General features: G+C 37.9%; 1 pseudogene across 1 annotated transcript; it reads left to right on the top strand.

Annotated features, from left to right (window-relative positions):
• The first annotated feature begins 794 nt into the window (after positions 1-794).
• Positions 795-2,318, top strand: LOC143615606 (putative transcriptional regulator SLK2; annotated as a pseudogene). The gene is made up of 4 exons (XR_013150500.1): positions 795-931; positions 1,054-1,147; positions 1,234-1,303; positions 1,393-2,318. The product of XR_013150500.1 is annotated as a putative transcriptional regulator SLK2 (transcript).
• Positions 2,319-5,149: the final 2,831 nt, after the last annotated feature.

Raw genomic sequence — 5,149 nt, 5'->3', positions numbered from 1 at the left:
TGCTAAGGAATCACGAGGATCTCTTGTTTACAGACACAAAAATGGTTATGGTGGTGGCTCTTATTGAGAACAACAACCCCCTTAATAAGGAGGTGGAGACCTCCTTATATAGGGAGCCTCATGGCCATCATCATGGTACCCTAATGGGCCTAGCCCAGTTAGGGTTACCTCCACAAAACCCCCTCAGCCCAATAATATTGTATTAGTCCACATAATAAAATAAGCCAGATATAATAAATTAAGGTCGTAAGCTGGGTTTAGTACCATACCCCTACACATATGTCCCCTCCGTTATTGAAGTTAAAAGTAGTGACAAAAATACCCTTTCAATGTTAAAAACCCCTTTCAAAATTAAAATTTGGCATTTGCTTTTCATTTTCATGATCATCACTCGTATTTCTTTTGATTGTTACTTCAAAAGCTCATGATAAAGAAGAGTAGTATATACATAGATGAAAGAAAATAACGGAAAAATGTAAGAAAAAACAAATGACTTAATAAAAATGAAAAGAAAACAAAAATACTCGTTAGTGAAACATAAAAAAAAACCAGAAAAAGCAAATTGTTATTTTTGTGAAAAAGAAAAAAAAAGCTAGTTAAAATTGGGTAAATATGAAAATTTGGGAAATTTTAAAGTTTAGTAAAAATAAGGGTAAAATAGTTATTCTATAACTTTATATTTTCTATATGCAATTTTGGTTTTGGGTTGGATAAATATGTAATTAGTGAAGTTTACAAGGGGATATTTCAATTGCCCCTAAAAATATAAATTCGCTTTCGGGTTATAGACTCAAATGGGTTCTATTAATTCATTTTTGTTTGTTTTAAAGGTGAATCAGTTGTTACAAGTAGCACAAAAATGCCAATCTACAATTGCAGAAAGTGGCTCTGATGGGGTTTCTCAGCAAGATTTGCAGACAAATAGCAATATGTGAGTTTTAAGCATTGTTTGCAAAATGGGCGGGTTGAATAACGGGTCAAATTTGTACGGGTTTAAACGGGCCAACTAAACCAAAACACATTTTGTTACTGATTGGCTGTGTGGTGTGACAGGGTTGTGACAGCTGGGCGACAGCTGGCTAGGAGCTTAGAGTTACAATCATTAAATGATTTGGGCTTTTCTAAAAGATATGTTAGATGCTTACAGGTTACACTTTCTTCGCTGTTGCTAAAACTTTTTTATTATTTCTTTTTCGGGTCAAATTTTTATTTGCAGGACTGAATTTATGCTAGATATCTGAAGTTGTCAATAGCATGAAAGATTTGATGGATTTCTGTCGAGACACTAAATCTGGCCCTATTGGTAATAATAATTTAACCAATTATGATTTTTTATTATCAATATGATAGCATAGAGCGTTTTTATTCTGAACTATGCTATTATCTTTACAGAGGGATTGAAAGATTTTCCCCGACAAACAAACTTGGGCAAATCACAAATGGAACAAATATCCAGTATTCCGAGTCAGCCAGAAGACCGAAACGGGCTGAGTAAGTTAGTCTCGCTGAATCCAGGTGCCAGCAATCCATTGGCCAACAATAGTCAACACATGGGTAACCGAGGAGCTCCACTAAATGGTTCAGTTCAAGCGGCACTCGCAATGCCGAACTACCAAAACATGCTTGTGAGAAAACCCTCAAACTCCCAACAAGAAGCTTCTTCTTCGTTTAATAGCCCGACCCAAAACGGATACCCGTTTCAGGGTTCTGCCGGTATGGCGGCAATTGGCGGCTTCCAACAAAGACCCATGTTTCAGGTACAACCGAACCACCAGCAGTCACCGTCTCACAGTGGTGGTCAGATGCAACAACACATGATTCAGCAACTGCTTCAAGATATGAGTAACGGTGGTGGCCGGCCCAAGCCGTCGGTTTCCGGGCAGAGTGCCGCCAGCGGGAGTATGGGAAGGGACGGTTTGAGATATGGGATTTCAACAGGGACATCGCCGCGGCCGCCAGCTGTGCCGACAAGGAGTAATAGTTTTAAAGGTGCTTCACGGAGCGACTCGTCGGCTGTTGATAATCAGAAGGCGGGGGTGGCAGCTGAAATACCGCATTTGTGCGATGACATTGTTCAGGATATAGCGAGCGAGTTTACGGGAATTGTTTTTTTGGAAATGATGAATTGGAGGAGGGAATGGGTTTTGATTGGAAGGCATAAAATTAAAAACTATGTACAGTTGTATTAAATTGTCTTTTATATACGTTCATCTTTAAACATACCATTTGGTTAGCCTCCTATGTGTGTTGAGACTACGTTTTAGGTGGTTCATGAGCTCTTATTCTTTCCTACTAATAGTAATATATACTTTATGTTATGTTGTATGTTTAAACAGTAAAATAAAACCCGTAACTGGTTTTAGAGATGTTCAACGAAACCGGTTCCTGGAACCGAATCGGTGGTCCCGAACCGGTTCCTACCCGTTTTTTGTAGGAACCGGACCCTATCTGATTCAACCCGATGATCCGTGACCGGTTCTTGCATTTCTGAGTGGGGGCGGGTAGGAACCGAACCGAACCGAACCGGTTTTGGAACCGAACAATCCGATCCGGTTCCTAACCGGTTCTAGCCGTTGGATCGAATATAGGCGTTGGAAATCGTTTTTTTTTGGCCGTATTTTTGACAGTTGGGGTCAAAAATAGCCGTTTTTTTGCTCCCCCAAGCACCCCACTGTATTTGGTGTCATGGGTTCATCACAACACTCAAAACGCAAACCCGAACTCAAAAAATACAAAAAAACGCTATTACAACGTTTTGAGTTCTCTGATCTCTTGTTTTCTCTTCTTCTATATTCATATTTGTTGTTATGGCTGCCTCACAATCATCGGTTGGTCAAGGTTCCAACGCCGAACCAAGTTTCGTTCGTATTGTACCTCATAATCGTAATCAAGAGATTTGGTGCAATTGGGATTTGGTTGAATTGAGTGACCATTCATTGAAGGCTCGGTGCAAGTTTTGTGGGATTTATTTAAACCCACTTTCGAATTCAAATTTGAAGAAACACATCGAAAAACCGTATTGCAAGGCGTTGAAAAAGAACGTCGATTCGCAACAAACGCAAATGGATAGTGAAGGCGGAATATTTACATACCAAATTGATCGAGTTCAAGATCGTATGGCGAAGTTTGTGATTCAAGAAGCTTTGCCGTTTAGCCACTTCGACAACCCTCGCTTAACCGCCATGATTCAACCACAATACACTCACGTAAGTTGTCATACTCTTAAACGTTATTGTTTAAAATTTTGGAAGAAGGCCAAAGAGGTACTAATTGCATATTTTGAAAATATAAATACGGGAATAAACTTAACTAGTGATGTTTGGTCGGCTCCACATGGTCTACCCGAATCTTATCTTTGTGTCACCGCTCATTGGGTAGACCCGTCATCGTGGGAAATGATGAAACGCACCATTGCTTTCGAACTCTTTGAGTATCCACATACGGGAGATAATTTGTTTGAAATTTTAGATTATGTTATAAAAACTTATAAACTAGAAAATAAAATATTTTCAATGGCATTTGATAACGCGTCGAATAATACATCGGCGGTTGATAAATTAAAATTAAAATATACGCCGATTTGCAATGGTGTATTTTTTCACTCAAGGTGTGTTGCACATATCATTAATTTAATCGTGCAAGACGGACTTGCTTCGGATGAGGTTACATCGGTTATAAACGATTTTAGACTAATGATACATGAAGTTTTTAAGAAAAGTAAAAAAAGACAAATGGAATATAGAAAATTTTGTAAAGATACGGGAAGAAAAGCTTTGGGAGCTAATTGGGATGTACCTCATCGATGGAATTCCACTTGCATAATGTTTCAAAGTGCTTTGAAACAAAGAGAAACTTTACAAATGTTTCATTCTAGTCTTGCCGAGAATGATTTGGCAATCCCCTTTTCAAATAAGAAATGGGAAATTATCAATGACTTATCGACTTTTCTTGAAGTTTTTAAAACATCAACTACGAAACTATCGGGAACGTATTATCCGACAAGTCCCTTGGTTCTTTCGGAGTTATTTTTAATCGTTAACAATCTTAAAGAATTTGAAAATAAAAGTCCAATGTTTTCAAACATCATATTACCAATCAAGTTTAAATTAAAAAAATACTTTCTTGAATTGCCACCGGTTTTTACTTGCGCCGCCGCTTTAAACCCAATGTTAAATGTTACGGGGGTTGAATGTGTGATAGACGAAATTTTTTCAGCCTTAGATATGCATGAAGTTGACCCAAACTTTTCAACAGAGGCAAAAAATGATTTTAACTTGAATTATAAATTTATGTATGACTTTTATTTAAATAAATATGGGTCAAACATACACATGCCTATGCCGGGGGGGGGGGGGGGTCTTCATCAAGTTCAAGTGCTACTAGAGTACGAGATCCCATGATTAGCCTTATGAACACCGTTCGCAACGTAACGGCTAAAAAATAAAGGGGTAACACCCCTTCAAGCGAACTAGGAAGGTATAGTGCAAATGATTACTCTACCGGTTTATCCGAAGAGGAATATGGCACTTTTGATGTTTTGGCTTGGTGGAAGGTAAAGGAAACCGAGTTTCCGATTCTTGCCACCATGGCCCGTGATTTACTAACCGTCCAAGCTTCTACGGTAGCTTCGGAATCCGCTTTTTCTCTTAGTGGCAGGGTAATATCGGTGAGAAGAACAAGACTAAATTCGGAGTCGGTGGAGATGTGCATTTGCTTAAAGGATCACTTGGACTCAATCGATCGTATTCAACACGTAACCACTCTCGAAGATGAAACACCACTTGATGTTCGAGTGCACGACGAACAAGAAGGCATTTCTACAAGTAATTCCGAGGAAGAAGTCGTCGCTCAATAATTACGACGAACAAGAAGGCTTTTCTAGAAATAATATGTCACAACTTTATATTTATAAGTTTAATGTTTTGTTAGTTTGTTTTTGAAGATTTTAAAACATGTAACCTTTTTTTTTTGAACTTCTTAAAGTAAATAAAATGAATTTTATGTTAATTGTTTTGTTTATTTTTCATGCTATACAAATACGAATCGTAGTTTAGAATCCAAATCGCAAATGAAAAACGAAAAAAATAAAACTAAATGCACTTGTATTGCAAATCCAATGAACAAGTTTACATTGTACAATGGTTACATA

The sequence above is a fragment of the Bidens hawaiensis genome, unplaced genomic scaffold (genome assembly GCF_021521415.1).
Source record: "Bidens hawaiensis isolate Kalapana, Puna unplaced genomic scaffold, B.hawaiensis_p1.1 tig00043607_1, whole genome shotgun sequence".
Classification (NCBI taxonomy): domain Eukaryota; kingdom Viridiplantae; phylum Streptophyta; class Magnoliopsida; order Asterales; family Asteraceae; genus Bidens; species Bidens hawaiensis.
The sequence above is the reverse complement of the archived record's forward strand: the minus strand, read 5'-3'. Positions and strand labels throughout refer to the sequence as shown.